The sequence below is a fragment of the Varanus komodoensis genome, unplaced genomic scaffold (genome assembly GCF_004798865.1).
Source record: "Varanus komodoensis strain SLA01 unplaced genomic scaffold, ASM479886v1 scaffold7_3, whole genome shotgun sequence".
NCBI lineage: Eukaryota > Metazoa > Chordata > Lepidosauria > Squamata > Varanidae > Varanus > Varanus komodoensis.
This window is the reverse complement of record NW_025336480.1, coordinates 1,458,034-1,478,056: the sequence shown is the minus strand read 5'-3', so window position 1 is coordinate 1,478,056 and position 20,023 is coordinate 1,458,034. Positions and strand designations below refer to the sequence as shown.

Genomic DNA, 20,023 nt, shown 5'->3' with positions numbered 1-20,023 from the left:
CCGGCCCTTTCGATTCACCTAGGCTGCGTCCCTGCAGCTGGAACAGAGTGGGTTTATTATTAACTCTCTGAAAGGCAGCAGTGGCAGCAGAAGCAGCAGCTTGAACAAGCTTGAAGTCGCTGGCTAATTAGCAGGTAAGAATTAATAGGCGCGAAGGAAGAACTCAGCAGCATTTGCTCTGCTGACAATGGAGCTATTCTCCAACAGAGCAGGGGCAAGCCCTTGGAAATGTGTGTGGTTAGCAGAATTGTGTAGGGCAGCCATTAATCACTGCAGTCTTTTCCTACATGGAGGAGTGGACAGGTTACATAACCACATTCCAGATCTTTCCATTTCCATTGCCTTCTGGGTGAAAGGATCAGGTGATTGTCACCGGAGGAGGTAAAGCTGAATACTGCTATTTCCACTCTTTTCATAGAGCCAGTAACTTTGCCACAATTTATTTTCTGGCAGGGTTCCTGTGGATTTTGCAGCTACTGAACATGCAGACATTCAACAGGTGCAGTGATACGCAAAGTGACACCTGTTTGTTTTTATTTATTGATTGCCATCATGCGATACAGATGTCCTGCCAGAAAAGTTGGGGGGGGGAGGGGCAGCCCAAATGGTGTGGGAAACCTTAGAAAGAAGATATAGATTATAAATTATGATACCGCCTCCTTCATGCCAATTGTTTCTGTGGTGTTTCACATGTTCAGAAAAAGTGTGTTATAGCCCTGTAGGGACCATACTACTTCAGAGTGGATGAGGGATGGTATGTTTGCATGCTCCCCCACTTTAAAAACTTCCAGCATGCAGGAATTGAATGTGTGTGAGAGAAGGCTACAGTTACCCTTCCTGACACAGGAAGTCTTTCCGGATGGGATTTTGGTGTGGAGAGAGCGCCACATGAAATCTTCTGTCGGGACTCTAAAATGGTAGTGTCTTAGGAGAATGATGCTCCATGCTTTTTTCAAACATACAGACAGAGGCTTTTATAGGACCAAATCTGAATACTTGGCTTCCTTTCACCCTTCCTGATAGGAAGCATACTGCACCATCTTTTTGCCATGCAGTGACTGAAAATGCAGGGGTCTCATGTAGTCAGCTGGCTCCCAGGTATATGGAGGGCACCAAAAATAAGTTTAGATGTACAGCTTCTTATGAATCCTGATTGAGCAACATTCCACCTAGTTCTCTGTCACAACTTTAATGGCTCAATTTGGCCTGAGCAAAGCATAATTAAGTTTTTGGCCAAATAATCAGTGTTGTTTGGCCTTTTCTGCCCTCCCTCCCCCTAGGGTTGCTTGGTCATGAAACTACTGTGGAACTCACAACCAGCAGACTTCCCTTTCTATGCAACAAAACTGCAGCTGTTCTGCAAGGCCAGATGCTATACTTAACCATCACATGTGTTTTTGTTTCCTTGGCCAACTGTCTGCAAAACCATCCTTGTCTTTTATATTGCCCTTTCATTACATTGAATACAAAGTTCTGGCCCAATTCTGTATTCTTATCTCTCCTTTCATGTTCCACCACACATAGTTTCCTCATAAACATTTATTTATGACAATTCTATGCTACCCCATCCAACTATGAGATGAATCAATTCCTAAAGGAAACCACATCCTTGAATTTACTAGAATGAAGCAGGGCTGAGATGAACAGAACATTTTGGAAGGCTTTCATCCTAGGCTTGCCATATGCAGATTAAAATCAACAAGCAGTAAGAACAATACCATTACAAACTGAGAAATAAAACCATAAAGCCCTGTAGATGCAGTAACAGCAGCGGGGTGGAGGAACTCTAAACAACCCCATAGTTCAAACACAGATTTTGAGACTGAGGAGCACAGTCACATCACTGAGGAGCTGGACAAATTATTTAAAATGATCAGGGAAAGAGGATCTTCACTGAACACCAACAACACCAAAAGGATGGTGCTGATTCTCTCTAGGGAAATGAGTGTCATTGCCAAAAAGGCCTCTTCCCTGGTGACCACCTACCTCACTTCTTTTGGTTGGGGGCCTTAGAGCAGGGGCTCTGAAGAATGTAAGGCAGGGGTCTCAAACTCAACTGACCTGGGGGCCGCTGGAAGTAGAGTCTGGGTGAGGCTGGGCCGCATCAAGTATTCCACCACCGCGGTGGGGGTGGGCCGCTCATCCTGCGGCCGGCCCGGGCGCTGCCGGCGCTTTGAAGGCTGCAGGGCCCTCCCCCGTGCCCCACCTGTCCCGGCAATTGGCCTGCGGGCCACGAGTTTGAGACCCCTGATGTAAGGTTTGGCTAGATACATGTGTTAGAAGTGGGGCTTGGCAGGTAACCTGGCCCCAAGCCTTAAAAACAGTTACATCCCCCATCTCCCAGTACAAACACACACCTTAAATTTGCCCCAGAAATAAATTGGGAGCCAGCACAACTGACGAAACGCAGGTATACCTAGGAGCAGGGCTAATTGAGGCTTAGCAGAGACCAAGCTATCCTGGTTACAGAAGCTGATAACAGGCACGGTACTCAGTCCTATAATGTCACAGTTGGAAAAATGGGCATCCTCAGACTGCAGGCTCAGTCCTTTGGAGAAGTGTGAACCCATCTAGTGCAGACTGGACATAATTCATGTCCCAAACAATATTACTTCCATCTTTTCTGGATGGGTCTCGGTATGTTCGCCTTCATTGCCTGTCTATAACCACACCCAAGCACTGTTTCAGGGTCCAGGAGTCAACTTAGGAAAAGAGAAAAAAGAGGGATTGCATCACCCAAAAAGAGAACAGAGGTTTGTATAACATTTGCAGAGGCTAACTTAAATGTATAGAGGCAGATTTAAAATTTATAATTTTAATAGAAATGCAGTAGAGTTCACCATAGCATAGAAAACTGACTAGGTGACCAGTGTGCCTGCCTGATCAGCTCTTGAGGGATCACAATTCTTATGGTTCTTTCTCTTTAAACTGGACTTGGGCTGGGTGGCCCTTCAAATAAAGAATGTCCTCAAGCAGAGGAAGGCCCTCTGTAACAGAGTATATGTGGCCGTCCTCTTTCAGGACAGTGCTGGCCTCACCTGCTTCTCATGAACGATGGAGAGAGCGAGGTGTCATCCTTAGACTGGTGACACAAATACACTCATCATGTTACGTCTTGAGCTTTTGGTGATGAGGCTGCTCTTCAGGATTGCACTGACTTGCCTTGAATCACAACAGCCCTGAATCCATCCATTTCCATTTAAAGAAAAACAGCCTTTCAAGCCACAATATCCTCTCCAGTTTCCTACAAATAAGAAAACTTCATAGAAATGACAGGTCTCTCTTCAAAATTATACCTGGCATAAATGTAACATGTTACAAAGTTAAAATACAGTTTTGTCCCATTTCCACAATTAGATTCTTTAAATTCCTATGAAATGTCCAAAATTTCCACCGTATATTTCCTAACTAGCCCAGAATATTCTGATGGACTTCCTTGGGTTTTCTCTGCCTTCATTCTTTCCTTCGCATGCATCATTTGGCTTCCTTAGATCCAGCACTTGATGTTTGCTTCAAAATCATTAGGTGTTTCAGGAAAAACAAATTGTTCCATACTGTGGATGTGAGTCAACAGATGTGTTTTTTGTGATGATTTTCTTGCCCTGATAATATGACTCTGCTTGGAACATTTTGTGAGTGCCTCTCCCTCTTTCATTTTGAAACAAGCATTAAACAGAATTCAAGAAGTATGCAATTTCAGTTCCTTCCATTTTTTTCCAGCAGGAAGCAAATAAGACAACGAAGGGAGAACTATTTCTTCCAAGGAACATTTCTCATTCCCCCCCCCGTAAAAAAAACAATGCATGGTTTAAAGTCAATGTTTTTCAGGAGCTGCAAAGTGCCCAGGCTCCTTTTGAGCATGCAAGTTGAAACCCTTATGGGCACAATGTGATGCACATGTACACAAAATAAAATGCTACAGGTCCTTGGCTGGCTGGGGAATGGTGGGAGCCGTAGGATTTTTTTCTGTCTAAGCATGCATAGGATTGCATCCGAAGTTGCATTTTTGTTCCACTTGATGTCATTGGTTATAACTTTTTATTATCACAATATAACAGGGCAAAATATTCAATACTGAAGTAAAAATGAACACATTAGACAAAGATCAAAGAAAATGAACAAAATCCTTAACACTGATTTCCAATATTTGTAGAAATACCACTTTACCAAACTAAGAATAAAACACACCAGAGTAATATCAAAAATTGTAACAAACTTCTGTAGTGCAACCTTTTATATTTGCCTTACTAAATCTGGCACAGAACAAAACTGATGCCATAAGGGAAGTAGCGGCTTATCCCAGAGTCTTTATGTTATTATCATAAAGCAAGAGGTCTGCTTTATATTAAGAAGGCAGAAGGCAGACTTAAGTTTTTAAAGTTGTGAACAGAAAATCATCTGATTTTTTGGGACATAGTAATTGCTAATTAGTCCCCCCCCCCGCCCATACAACTACATAATTTATTTTCTAGATAATCATGATGACAAAAGGCATAATCGCATCAAACAGCAGAAGTATCATCAGATATTCTCAGGTTAGCAGGCTCGTTTCCAGTCTGTAAATCTTCTGACTCCTACCAGATTGTGCATTGGCGCAATCTTTCCTATCGTGCTTTCCAGAAATGCAACCCCTTTGGTCCCTCCAAGCTACAACTAACTTTTTGTATCGCTTGAAAAGCAAAGTTGCTGGACTCATCAAAGTGGAAATGCTCAGGTGAAATGACAGCAGCAATACCAGTTAGGTCTAAGTATTGGATGGTCCTGGGAATACTATGATTTTCTTTGATCATGGCAAGTCTAAAAAAAAGTATTTTATCTTTTGCCAAGAGACCGTACTTTGCCATCCATCTTCATTAAAAATTGGGATGTATTTGCTGAGTCTGAGTCCAGCCTTTGCTCTTGGGAGATAAAGACAGAAGAGTAATGATTGTGTATGCTCTATTCTGCTGTCTCGTGTTATGATGGCGAGGAAAGAAAGTTAGGGTGAAAGCGCAACCATTTTCTTTCTAGCACTGCTTCTGGGTCTATATAGCAAGCACATGATAGGTAGAAAATTAGCATCATTCACTTAATTCTTCTATGCAGAAAATCTTTATCTCCTGAATCTTTCCCTTTTGTACAGGTCTTAATGGTAAAAGACATTTGATAATGTAGCAAGACTAATTTATACCAAATAAGCAGGAGAACCATATCATAATAGGAAGAGATGCAAAGCAGAATTCAGCTGATTCAGCTGATCTTTTTTGGTTTTATTTTATATCACTGTAAATACTCCTGTATCATTATTATTACAATGCATGGCATATATCCCACCGTTTTCCCTCTTGTGAAGAACGTAAGGCAGCTTACATAGCTCTATTTTATCCTCACAACAACAACTCTGTGAAGTAGGTTGGACTGAGAGTGACTGGCCCAAAGTCACCCAGGGAACTTCATGGCTGAGCTCAGACTAGAACCTGGATCTCCTGGGCCTTCAGTCCAGAGCTCTACCCGCCACAAAAAACTGGTCTCTGTAGAACTTCTATATACATTTTAGCATTTAAAGGGATCCATTTATGGTCACTGTACTTAATGGTTGTGTTGTCTGTTGTGTATGCATGTATTGAGGTGAATCCACAACATTTGGGTCTTCCATTTATTTAATTATTAAATTTACATTCTAGCTTTTTTCCTCTAAGGAACCTAAGGTAGTTTACATGGTCTTCCTCCTCCTACTACTTCATGCTCATGACAACCTTGTGAGGTAGGTTAGGCTGAGAGTCAGTGAACTTCATCGTTTAGTGGGAACTGGAACCCTCTCTCCTGAGTCCCCAACCAGTGCTTGAACTGCTATGCCACACCGGGGGAATTCTATAGGGATAAGTATGTACTGAGATGACTAATACATGAAAGAATTTAACAAACTCTCTCAGGCCAGACCTAACTAGGATAGTTTTACTTTCACATGTGCTAAATCAGCATTTCCTAAAATTCTCTTGGCTTGAGGGAATAATACACCACAATGAAGAGCCTCAAGCATTGTCCTAGCTAGTGTCTGTAACTGAACTGAAAATATTTGAGGACTTCCTTTTGGCCTCAAGCCTAGAAGAAATAGATTAGTTTAACCTGGGGACATTCCTAGTGAGGTAAAAAAGGGAAAATATATATCACAGTTAGTAACAGAACCAGGAGTAAGGGATAGAGTGTTGTATTAGGCCTTGGAAGACTGGGGTTCTGGTTCTGGTTCCCTCCTTGGCAATGCAGCTCATGGGTGACTTTGGACTCACCACTGACTCTCAGCCTAACCTACTTCACAGAACCGTTGTGAAAATAAAATGTAGAGGAAGAGGATTGTGCGATCCTTTGGGTTCCTTGTGAAAAGGAAAAAAAAAGTAGGGTATGTGGGCATTAATACATACATAGATAACAGCTTAAGTCTTCTTAATGCTGGGAACTGTAAGCCTTTTTTCTGTCTAAACTCGCAAAGGGTTGTGCTTTTGAGGTCTCTGAAATGGACATAAAGAGAATGAGGTACAAGCAGAAAAATAAAAGTCATGCTTGATTTGGAATGATGTTGGCCTGTTTGGGGTGAGGATCCTGGGTGAATCCACCATGTCTAAGTTCCCAACTTCCTCTCTCCTGCCTCCCCACTGCATTAACAAATGGTCACCCAATATGCAGGTGATACTACAAAACTCCAAAAACAAGGAAATTGCTTCCTGTTTATATAGTTTATAGATTTCAAATGTTAATAATTTTAAACGTTCTTTAAAATATACAAAATCACACACCCACATTTACACAATGCCTTGTGGATGCATTCACCCCCCTTTGACTTTTCTGCGTTTTGCTGTGTTACAAGTTAACTGGGATTGAAACAATTAAATTGGCATTGTTACAGCTTCATGCACACTGTGAAGGTGCAAAATATTTTTATTGTGGCAGGAAAGTCAAGTAAACAAAGATGTTGCACTTCATATTTCTTGTAATGATCCTGAGAACTGGAGATGCCTGAAGAGGGCAAGGTCAGCATTCCCCCTGGGAAACAGGCTGGCGGGTAACAAAGCATCTCTCAAGCAGCTGCAGACTGAGAAAAAGAGAGTCAGAAAAAGAGAGCATTTGAGCTATGGCTGCCCTGGCACCACCAGCCTGCCCTTGGTGCCCTCAAGACCTGGCACTACGGTTTGCACACATAGAATCGTAGAATAGCAGGGTTGGGAGGGGCCAAGAAGGCCATCGGGCCCAAACTCCCTGCCAATGCGGATCACCAAAATACACCATTTCACTCATACTCTGCTGAGGTTGTGGATGGGTGGGAAGGCAGTTAACGTCTGCTGCCAGCAAGGTCAGAAAAGGATGCCTGCCTGTCCAGCTTGCTGCTTTATTTCCTCCTCTCTTGCACTCTCCCAGTCCCACCTGCTTTTGCATTGCTTTCAGGCCGCAGCAGCAGGAGAACATGCAAGATCAAAAAAGCTAAAGGGAAGGAGGAGTGAACCAGAAGGCTGGAAAAACAAGTGTCCTTTCCATTACTAGCAGGCAGGCAAAATTGTTGTCCTACCTTCATTTGTCTTTCCAGCTCTCTGGCTCACTCCAGCCTCCTTTGCAGTTTTTCAGAGACTGCATGTTCTGCCACCACTGCCAGAGTCTCTCTGTCTGCAGGACGATACCAGGAAGACAGTGACAGCATCAGCTGCTGGCAGTGAAGCCTTATTGGCTTACTTGCTAGTTGCCTTCCTTCTCCTTTTCGGTATCTCAGACTCTTTTGCATTGGTTGTGCTCTCAGGCAGTGGCAATAGGGGAGCATTTCTACACACTGTGTGTGCAACCACCCACGGAGAGTGAGAGGACACTGAAGCCGGAAGCGGGAAACGGTGGCTTGCAGGTAGCAGCATCAGTTGCTCTTTCATCTTATCCGTGATGACGAGTAATCCATGAAAGAGGCTGTCCAGTGCAAAATGGAGGAAGCCAGCAGAAGAGAAGGGAAAGCGAGATCAAGAATGTGCCGCTGCTGTGAAAGTCTGGTGAAAGAAATCCAGAGCAGAATGAATTGTTTTGCAGGAAGAAGAATATCAGAAATTGGCAATGATGCTTCATGCATCTCATTCCTGGTGCCCAGAACGCAATGAGAAATGCAGCTGGAAGAACTGTCATCAGAAAATGTAGATCAGCCACTACAAGAAAAGAATATCAGTAGAATCCCTGGACCCTGGCCTTGGTCCCATAATTGAAAAGATGATTGAAAAAATACCACACTTTCTCAGTGGTGTGATGGCAGCACTAGGAAATAACCACGCTATTTGGATAATAGGTCAGCTCAGGGAGGAAACCAATGTTTGACTCTTTCAGGGGCTGAAAGTCATGCTTAATGGTGAAACAGTCAAAGGAATCTGGTTAATACAGTAAAAAAAAAACCCCCAGAGAAATCTCTTTTTTGTGCTCCAAAGAGGCTTTTCCTTAACATGTCACATGTTGCCAAATGTTTGTCTACTTTGCGAATCACAAGTTTTGCTAACTGCAAAATGTCATCAGAAAAGATGTCTCAACATGTATCTTCGATACTGCACAAAAATGTACAGTCCGGTGGAAACTCTTTTGAAAACCATCAGAACTTTTAGTGGCATAAAAAAATTGAAAAATCAGTAGAAACAGAAAAATCAGTAGAAAGTTTGTTTGTTTGTTTGTTTGTTTATTTATTTATTTATTAATTAAAACATTTCTATGCCACCCCATTCGCCGAAGCCTCAGGGCGGCTCACAACATGAAGTAAAATACAAAAATAACAATATAAAATAAATAACAATGTAAAATAAAATAAATCACCCTGGCCAGATAAAATAAGCAAATACTGTTAACAATTAAAATGACGCTTAAATAAAAAGGTCTTTGCCTGGCGCCGAAAGACAAATAACGACGGCGCCAGGCGGACCTCTCTGGGGAATTCTTTACATTGCCATTAATGCTGTTCTGTATCTTGTTACAAAATTTCTTTCTTTTCAAGGCTCTGATTAAAATTCAATTACACTTACTACTAGTTCTGCTTCAAAATCACAAGGAACTTTTTGAACTTGATTTTGAACACATCTAGCAAAAATTTCTAGCAATCCTACTTTAAAGCACAGATTGGATCTGTCGCAAATTTACAAGTATCTTACCTACTAGGTCAATCAAAAATGAAGTCATAGAATTTACACACAGAAAGTTTGTGCGGAGCTCTTAAGAGATATTGTGTCCATAGAATACTTTACTGTCATGTTTGATGGTACACCTGATGTATCATACTGTGACCAGATAAATCGAGTAATTCAGTTAGTGAAACTAAATGCAAGCAGTGAGTGTGAAATAAAATAAGATTTTATTGATTTTTTTAAAGAAATGCATGGTAAAACTGCGGAGTATATTGCTGAAGAAATCCTAAGTAAATTTGATACAGATGGCTTTAACGTAAACTATTGTCATGGCCACTCATATGAAAATGGGTGGTAATATGGCTGATATTCATAAGGAAGTTCAGGCCAGAATTCATAAAAAGAATAAGTGTGTTGTTTGTGTACTGAACTGGGCTAGCTAGCAGCACAGAATACCCGCTTATCGCTTATTGAACCTAGCCCACCCTTGCTCACGGCACACCTACTTGCTAACTACTTTATCTGAAAGGTGCAGGGAATACCCCGACCCTCTCAGAGTCATGCAAGCACCACCATGCGAAACAAAATGAAACAGGAACAAGGTGATGATGGCTATGCACAAGAAGCACGAGCGCAAGGTCAGGCAGGGAAGATAACGTGACTAAGAGGCCTGCAAGACCCGGATACCAGCGACGATTAGGGGTGGTCAGCAGAAACGGTGGCAAGAGACGTGCCGAAGACATACGTTAGTACTTTTCCAGAGATAAAGAGATGCTATAAAAAGGCTTGTAATACCATACATAGGCACCGCACTTTACTAAAGTGTTGGTCCCTGCGCAGGTAAAATAAAGGAGCTTCTCCTCCTCTCCACTCTGGTCTTGTGGTCTGTTTGCCAAGGACTGACAAGGCGTCCTTTGGGATATAACATGTACCATGCTTAGCCCACTCAAAGTTATAGGAGTACATGCTTCTTCATCCTGCCCCAAAGAGGCAGCATATCAGTTTGTTATAGCGCAGAGCGTTTGGCTTCTTTGTGTCATCTACAATACACTGGCATATTATGAAAACTTACACAAAGTAGTCTGAAAGGAACCAGTCTGATGAGGTGGTCTGCAAAGTCAGAGGGTCTGAGTTCTTAACAAACAACCTTAACAAAATAGTTGAAGCACTGGAAGATCTTCAAGATAGGACTTTTAATCTGGAAACAAAACCTGAAGACAGAAGTCCTCTCAACGCTGTGGTGGATTTCTGTTTTGTGTTGAATTTGGTAATATGGAATTGTATCTTGAAAGAGATCAGTTGGGTCAGTAAGGAAATACAGAAGTATGATACTGGATCGGTTCATCTAATGAAAGTCTTGGTGAAAACTTTATTAAACATTTCCAGTTTTGATGGCTGGTTTGAAGAACCACCTATAAGTGGAGACAGAAAGAAGAATCACAAGGGGAAAGATGGCTGAGGAATTTGCTGAGAATGAGGCCTGGACATTGTCAACAAAAGGGTGGTTCATGTAAACAGTTTATGTAATCTTCAATAGAAGATTAATTCAGATAAAGTACCAGCTTTGAGAGTGCTAGAGTGCTAAATGAAGATTATGCCTTTTTAAATGGTTCAGAACTTAATGCAGATAAGTAATTCAGATATAAGGAAGTGTTGTGCTAACTTGACTCTTAAGTATTCTGAAAACTTGGAGTCTGTAGAATTTGCTTCAGAGCTTGAAATGCTTAAAGAACAAGCACAACTGATCTGTAGAAATATGACACACTCAAACTCACTTGATCTATTGCTCCTGATTTACAAAAATGATTTACAGGATGCATTTCCCAATTTGTATATTGCTTTAAAAATCACAAAACTCTTCAAACTATGTGATCATGACAGTTTGTGCAGAAGAAGCACATTACAATTGTATTGCTCCATAAAGTTCTTTCTACAACTTATTCTTGTTGAGAGAACCATGTTCTTTATGCTTGGGAGGACACACCTGTCCTGCACTCGGGCCTAGGCGTAATTCTCCCCTTGCTAGCCCTTCATTTGGAAGGGGTGGATCCTTCCAGGAGGGCTCCCCCTCCAGGGTGGCTAGGAAGAGGATTCCAGCTGGGCCTGAAGCTCTTCACCTGAATCGGGCCTCTCCAGCTAAAATAGGCCATCCTGGTCCTAGGATGAAGACTGCTCCAGGTAAGGCATGACAACACCTCAATACTTTGACTCCTCCATTGGCTGTGCAAAGACCATATATGAATTCTCTGCTATTTAGAGAACGTTATTACTTTTTCTTATTATTTCTTATTTTTCTTTCTTTTTCATCACTAAAGTGTCGCTTTTCAAATAGTCAGAAAATGTGGTTGGCATTCTTCTCAGAGCTGCTTTAGTCTGAGATAAGAATACAACCGGGTACGTTTGGGTACAGAACTACATCTGTTGGCAATGGTTGGGAGAACTTTTCTTTAAACAAGAAAGAATGTGCATGATTTGTGAAATATTTTGTAATGTTTGGTACCTTAGAATTCATGGGGAGGGAACAGAAATACAGACTTCTGCCCCTTATCAACAAATGTATTGTCTCTGGCACTGGAAACTTTGATCCTGGATTCAGACCACCCAGAAGCCACAGAGGTATAGAGAAATTATATAACAAACGTTTCTTACTGTGGTTTCTCAAGATCAAGTGTACCATGGCAAAATACCACGATTGTGTTTGGACAACACAATAGGCCAACAATAGTAAAAAGAACTGCCCAGTCTCTTTGGAAAATAGCTCTTTATTGCCAATTCACAGCCAATAAGCTACAGCAACTGAAAGACTAGTCTCCGTGCATGAACAATGTGCTTAGTTGAAAACAAACTAGATAATATTTCAGAAAAACCTCCTTTTCGGTAATGCTGCGCTCTAGCCCTCTGACTGGGTCCCTCTAGAGAAGGGGTAGCTTCCAAGACCTACAGAAGCCCTCTAACTGGGTGGCTCTTCTATCCTGATGCCACATCAAGGAGTCAGGGACAGCAGAGGTCATGGGATCTTCTTACTGCTCTCCTTTGTCCCCTCGCTCCTCTTCCAAGCCAAGTCCGTTCCCATGGACTGCCTGAGAATCTGGGGGCAGAGCCTTGCGACAGCCTCACACTCCTCTGCCCCTTGATTCCCCCCCCCCCCGCCCCCATCTCTCAATCTTCAAGGTTTCGATCTTGGAAGTCAGTGCAAACCTAACCTTTGTTGTAAGCCATCCAGAGACACAAGTAATGGACGGCATACAAATTTTATAAACAAACAAACAAACCTTGGAAAGCAAGCCAAGAATAATTGTCTAGTCAATGATTCCCAACCTGGGGTCCACATGCCCCCAGGTGTATGAACCTGGACATTTAGATTTATGTGGAAAAAAGAGAATACTGGTAGGAAAAGGCACATACAAAACAGTGTAAGACAAGATACATGTCAAAAGATGTAAAATTAATTGAATGTTATGACAAGTGGCAAAGCGGGTTTTCTTTGTTACTTAACCTCAAGATTTGAGGAATGCCTCAACAGAATTGAAAAAGAAAAAGACCTTGGAGTAATTGTGGACAATAGACTAAACATGAGCCAACAATGCGATGCAGCTGCCAAAAGGGCAAATGCTTTTTTGGGATGCATTAACAGAAGTATTAATTCCAAATCAAGAGAAGTAGTAGTTCCTCTACACTGCTCACAAGTCAGACCTCACCTGGAATACTGTGTCCAGTTCTGGGCACCAAGATTTAAGAAAGATGCAGGTAAATTAGAAAGGGTCCAGAGAAGGGCAACAAAAATGATCCAGGGTTTGGAAACACTGCCCTATGAGGAGAGGCTGAGAGAACTGGGCATGTGCAGCCTTGAGAAGAGAAGACTGAGGGGGACATGTTATCCCTCTATAGGTACCTCAAAGGCTGTCACAAAGAGGAAAGTCAAGATTTCTTCTTACTAATGCCAGAATGCCCGACACAGAACAATGAATTCAGGTTGTGGCAACCCAGATTCAGGCTGAACAGCAGGGAAAGTTTCCTCACTGTCAGAGCAATATGACAATAGAACCAGCTGCCTGGAGAGGTGGTGGGCTCTCCCACACTGGAGACATTCAAGGAAAAACTAGACAGCCATCTGAGTGGGATGGTGTGACTTGGTGTCCTGCAACAGCAGGGGGTTGGGCTGGTGGCCTTCATGGCCCCTTCCGACTCTTCTATTCTATGATTCTATGGAATCTTTGTGGAGAAAAGTTACTTATGTGTGCCTTTTTGAGATGAAATCAAACTGCAGTGTCCCTGCTCCTCTTGCCCAGAAAGGGACTATAACTTTTTACCAAGCTCCACACACCTGGGGAGGCAGGCAGTCTCTGAGCTCCATTATTCTCCTTTTCCAATGTAGAAATGCCTAGGTAGCCCACTTTTGCCTTAAGAGATTCTATCTCTGATTGCAAAAACCACAACATTTTAAACCTGTTAAGAGTTCTGTAACTCTGATTGTTTTTTCTGTTACCCAAGCCTTCAGTGGATCATGATTTTTTCCCCCTGATGCCTATAAAGATTCCTAAATGTTTCTGTGTTATTCAACTTTGTCCTGGCCTTCTCACCTATTCAGAATCTCATCATTGCCTTGAAAGTGTGTATGTGACTCACAACTTATAAAAACGTCTGTCTGTGTGTTGCAAACTTGTAGCTGGTGGGCGTACCTCTACCCAGCAGTGCTGTTGTAAAGGTTTGTCTCAGCACAGGGGTTTTCCTGGGTGTTCTCACCAATAAAATGACTGAGGTTTGTGACATGGAAGTCTCCCTGTTGATCTGAGAATACATTCTTGTGGGCTGCTATACTGGGATTCCCTGACAATATCCAGGCCCTAAGTCATTTAGGGCTTTAGTGCTTTAGGGGACCTGCTGGTGACAGGTATGTGAGGGGATGTCATATGGAGATGGGTAGAGACCTGTTCTCCCCTGCAGAGGAAGGCAGGACTCGCTCCAACGGAGCAAAGCTCAGGGAGCCAAGGTTCCGTTTAGATGCCAGGAAGCACTTCCTGACAGTCAGGACCCCGAGGGTGTGGAATGGGCTTCCACGGGAGGTCACTGAGGCCCCATCGGTGTGGGTGTTCAAAGATAGGCTGGACGTGCACATAGAGCCGGCTGGAGCCAGGGGTCAGACTAGATGGCCCAGGAGACCCCTTCTGACTCACTGTTTCTATGCATTTGGGTAGAGACAGGACTGTTCTCTAACTTCTGTTTAGTTCTGTACCTGGTTTCTACCCTGTTCTTAAGGACGCGCTCATCTGGGAGGCCACAGGAATCTTCAGATCCCAGGCCCTGAATGCCTGCGGTCCCACAACTGGGAATCCAAAGGCTGTGCCCCTGTCCTGACTCCTGTCATGTCCTTCCTGGAGGAGGATTCCCAGATGAAGGAAGCCAGTGCAGTAGGCCCCAGCCACAGTCAAACAGAGAGGTTGTGGCCACAGAGCACTGCCCTCCTGGGCAGTCCCTCGGGTTCCCCAAGAGCAGGAACCAGAGGCAGAGGGGATCCACCCCTTAGGCAGAAGGAAGAGTGCTCGGCTTGGGCATAAGCCCAAACAGACTGAAAGGGGAGCTTTCCATGAAAGAGCATGCTGACTGAAGTAGTCAGCTGTGCTTGCAGCTGGCTGTAAATTAGTTCTCACAGAGCTGCTCTTTGTGCCAAACAACAAGCATCATTATCCGCGTTCTCTGACTTTGCTAAAGCTGATCAGTATCTAGATTTATGGCCTGTTTACTGGAAAGTATTTTGGACACCCCGCCTGACTTGAAATTTCAGGCACGCGCAAACCATACGGTCTTGACTCTTGGGCTAAGAATGTAACACAGGGACTGATCTTTTGTGGGCGCAGACTGAGGGAATTGGGCCTTTTCAGCCTGGAGAAGAGGAGACTCCAAGGGGACCTGTTGGCAACATATAAGATGGAGGAGGAGAATGATGTAAGCTGCCTTGAGCCCCTTGAAGGAAAAAGGCAGGATATAAATTGAAAAATAAATAAATAAATAAATAAAAAATATATAGGTACATGAGAGGGTGTCACACGGAGGTGGGTAGAGACCTGTTTTCCCCTGTAGAGGAAGGCAGGACTCGCTCCAACAGAGCAAAGCTCAGGGAGCCAAGGTTCCATTTAGATGCCAGGAGGCACTTTCTGATAGTCAGGACCCTGAGGGTATGGAACAGGCTTCCAGGAGAGGTCGCTGAGGCCCCATCGGTGAGGGTGTTCAAAGACAGGCTGGACATGCACATGGTGGGCATGTCGTGAGCGGAGCTGGCTGGAGCCGGGGGTCAGACTAGATGGCCCAGGAGGCCCCTTCTGACTTGCTCTGTTTCTATGTTACTCCCTTGCAGCTGGTATGGAAAGAAGCATGCCTGTTGCCTCCTCCCAAGGTCACAGCTGGGCGTTGGAGAAGGAAAAGGGTGTGTGCTGGAGTGCGAAGGGGAGAAGGCCGCACCAACAGCTCTCTGTCCTCCTCCCTGACACTAAGTCTAATGTCCAAAAATAGCCATCTGGAGAAAATAGCTAGCACAAAGCTCAGCAAAGATCATTGCCTCCATGGCTCATTCTAGACATAGGTTGTGTCGAGGCCACAGGGCAGAGGACTCTACCTTAAGTATAGTTTTTGGTAAGAGGGATGCTGTACACGCATTCTTCATGTATTAATAAATTTGCCATGGGATACCCAGCCACCACTGAGAGTCTCTAGCTGTGCATCTGACTCCACTGACAGTCTTTGTCCAAATCCCCCCCACCCCCAAAAAATAGCAAGAACCCTTTAGGTCAGGCGAGAATAGGATTCTGATTAATTGTCACTGATTACCTGTTCTTTCTGATTTGGTTGGTTGGTTTTTGCACTCCGCTTACTTTGTGTGTTCTACATAAGCATTTCATATTTCTCTCTGTACCTGTTTGCCGAAAATATCATTTCTGATCCAGACTATAATTGGTGGAACTCAGGCCATAATGAATTCCTGAGTCTTAAGGTGCTGTGAGACTCTTATTTTTGTTTCTTTGTGTGTGTGTATAACATACTTGCATTCAGGTTAAAATCTCATTTGCTTTTTATCATGCAGTAGCCCTCTGTGTATTCTGGTGTGTTTCTCATAAAAACTGCTGAAATTAAATATTTGCCCCTCAGTAGCAAATTCTAGAGATATTTTTTCCTCAGGGATTCCTTGTTCTGTGATTCAGATAAGAATATCTATGGTATCTACTTTCAGTTTTGTTGCAGAGAAAGGGAAGAATACAGTAAATGTAATATGTAATGCAAAAGATAAAAGGAACCCTTCCCCCAAAGCTTCAAAGTATGATGAAAGCATATTCTTAACAGTAATCTGTATGGAAAATAGACAGGACCTGAAAGAATTCTGTTTTAAAATATCATAGTTTCTATTGGCAAAGAGCTACATCAAGCAAGTGACAATTTTTAATTGGGCCCACTGATGCTGTATACACTGCTGCATAAACTGCTTAGGTTTAGGTGTAACAAAAAATTTTTAGGCTAACAAAATTAGCAAGTATGACAATAATAATCACATTGCAATTCATGACAGGGTAATGTTGAGTGCGTCCCCTCCCCCTTCCAACTAAAATGCAGGGTTAACTGAGGACAGGAGAAATTATTAAATTGCAAATGGGTTGGCTTTCCTATAGAAGATGGTAACAAACACAGTTAAGCAGTATGGCATGGGGTAGTTTGAACATTTAGGATTAGCAGGCGCTGTGGCTGGCTGGAAACCATACCTGTTAAAAGGAGACTTTTATACTGTGTACTGGGAATTGTATCCAGAAAGTGACACATCATACAGTGCAGACTGAATGCTGAGTGGCTGATGTGAAGAAGAAAAAATTCCGTCAGTCAAGATGTTTTGAAAGGTTATCTCACGATTCCAGGCAAGCAACAAAGTCGGCTATTCAGAGCTGTCATTTTGAGCAAAAGAGCTCAAGCTTGCTTGCTGGGCAACTTAGGGAAATGTAGGCATCTGTCACCAACCCTGGCCTAGCACCTCACATTTTCCTGACATTTTATGCAGATTCTATCATATATGAATAGACCTGTATTAACCAGCTCATATCACATATTCTAAGCAACTTTTGCATTGCATAAGCTCACTATAATCATAATACGGAGAGGTCCAGCTACTATGTGAGTTTGATGACATATATAACTTTCCATTGATTCAGTGGCCTCTTTGCATGTTCATCATGCATTGAAGAGGCTGAGGGACTGTCCCAGAAATAGCTTCTTGTCCACAATGCAGGTTATATCTTAGGATGATCAAGTTAATCAGAAATACCACAGTTTCTTGTGAGCTGCAGAGTCAAAGGCTTGCTGTAGCCTGTAATGCATAGACTGAGGGAAGTGATGTTGCCCTTTCTACCCCAGCCTGTGTTTTTGCTCAGTATTGCCTCCACTTGCTTCCAGGATCTCTGCATCATGGAAAGAGGCTGGGGTGATTTTGAGCAGGAAAGGGTCCTAAGCTGGAAAGTTTAAGTAGCCTCTCCCCCACCATTGCCCCCTCATGCTGGCCCAAAATTCCAGCCTTTCGTAGCTGCTTTTGATTTTCAAAAATCCTGAAACGCTTGTGGAAAACTTTGGCCCTCCTCAGACTTCCAACAAGATAACTGAATATTGCCATCTTATTGTAGCTATCTTAGAAAGTGTGAGGCATGCATGGTGGGAGATATGAGTGTGCAAAATGAAAATGTGAAGGATGTGAAAATAAGAATACAGTCTCCACATTATTATTATTATTATTATTATTATTATTATTAGCAGCAGCAGCAGCAGCAGCATTTGATATATGAGATGATGCAAAATAGATGGATAAAACTGAAATAATGCAGCCATCACACAGTGTAGACAGCACCTATTAATTCAGCACATGAAAGGAATAAACTCACAAAACTTGTACAAGGAATACATTGGGGGGTTATGTTTTAGTATAGTGTTCTCTGGGGTGCCCTTTCCCCTTTTAGTCTGGTGAGAAATGGGGGTGCTCAGCCAGACCAGAACAGGGTCTTGGCAGCAATAGGTGCCTTTGCTCCCCAGATGAGCTGGGAGAGAATGATGGCCTGCTGCCACCCAGAACCACTGCATGCCAAGAGATGAAAGAGTCGCCATGCTGCCAGGGAAAAACAGCCAAGAGGGTCCCAGAGGCCACAGATCTCTTCGCTTGGGCCAAGCAAAAGTTCCCCAGAGAGGAATGGTTTGCCTACTGTTGTTACATCTCTGTATCTGTGTCTGTTGGAGCTCACTGAATGCTCCAAATAGGACTAAATTAGTCAGCTGGCAGTGTGGCTTTGAAAGTAATTAGGGGGAAGTATAAAGAATATTCAGTACACGATTGCATATACTGTACATTTATACACATGGTTTGTATATACCATATATAATAATATATACTATATTTATATACTGTTTATATGTGTGGTGCATAGAATTACATATAATTGCACATACAGCTGTTTGATCTGTACATGCACCCTTTGTTTATGAAGTGCCCGTCATCACACAAGTAATGCTTGGACAATAACATAGCCACCCTCCCACTGTCTGTGCTGGGTGCACTGAAAGAAACCTGAGCAACTCAAACTTGGGATGAATGGGGCTTGAAACATCCATCCCCAAAGCCCAAAACAAGTCTCTGTGGTGGCCTTGGGCTGAGGGGGATTTGGTACAAGCAGGCAGACCACTTCCTTTGGCCTTCAAGCAGTTTTGAGGGCTACAGGAAGGGACTCTGAATATGCAGCAGCTACAGCTTTAGAGCAATTAGCCAGGCTGAAGATAGGTGGCTAAGTGGGAGAGAGGAAGTGAGCCTCCCCTACCTCACAAATTCCTCACAGATCCTTACTGATTATCACCATCTGACCACCAGCTGAGAAATGAGACTAGATAACAGCTTGTCTGAGGGCCTAGATGAGCATTAAAGGCAAACACCATTAAGAGGTTCTTTTGTGTGATGCTTAGTTAAAGCCTTTCGGACATTGCTGTCCAACTTTTCGGAACCCATGAGCACATTTGGGAATTTGAGAATCTGCTGTGGGCATCACCTGAAAAAGCAGTGGATCATTATTCTGGCATCTGCCTGTTGCATTTATGGATCTTAAGGTGATTTTCTTCAGCAAAACCTTTCATGTCTATTGATTGCCTCAATATCCCTTTAATAAGACATTGTACAATACCTCTAATAATTGCTGATGGTGCAATATAGCTAATGCTTCTTTAAAACATATGCTTGAGCAACACTCAGTAATGGCGCCTTTTCAAGAGGATAAATTTTGGACTGGGACAGTCTTTATTTTCCACTGATGTATTATTTGAATTATTTAACTGCCTCATGGAAATTAAGACATGATTAACATAATGGCTTCTCCGTGACTTTCTGACAGTTAGGAGCCTGATATCACAGTATTGGAAGTATAAAATACTCACCTGCTATAATGCAATGGATTAAGGACATTACAGTGCTAGTATCTGAACAAGTGGTATATAGATGCCATCTTCAGAAGTATCCTTGTTTTCTATTTGGTCTGCTTTTGTTGAAGCCTATGTATAATTGCTAGACAATTCTATGCATTTCATGCAAATCTGTGTGTATGTGTGTGTTAAAAAGAAAAAATGTCAGGTGCCTATCAGGTGCCCAGAGATACCTGCAGGCACTGAATTGGAGACCCCTGACCTGTGGAGTTTCAGAGCCCAGGCTAGCTTTAAACAATGAACTTCCTGCTTCACTCCTCTTACTCGCTACCAAAATTGCCAGTGGCTTAAGCTACTACCCATGTGAGCATTCACTGAAACAAGTCTCTTATATTTGCAAACTGTAATAAGGATTCCCATAGACTTGTACACTTAGGATGTTCCTGGTGTGAACATTAATAAGTCTCTCATGCACTCTGGCCCAGCTGTTGACCTCT

General features: G+C 42.9%; 1 protein-coding gene across 2 annotated transcripts in view; it reads left to right on the top strand.

Annotated features, from left to right (window-relative positions):
- Positions 1-20,023, top strand: part of ARHGEF37 (Rho guanine nucleotide exchange factor 37) — a 50,136-nt gene that overhangs the window by 1,244 nt on the left and 28,869 nt on the right. The window contains exon 1 of one of the 2 annotated variants that reach the window (XM_044454406.1): positions 6-134. The exons of the other annotated variant lie outside the window; for it this stretch is intronic. The gene's annotated coding sequence lies outside the window, so the exon portion shown is untranslated. Of the gene's footprint in view, positions 1-5; positions 135-20,023 lie in introns of those variants that run through there. 2 annotated transcript variants of the gene reach the window in all.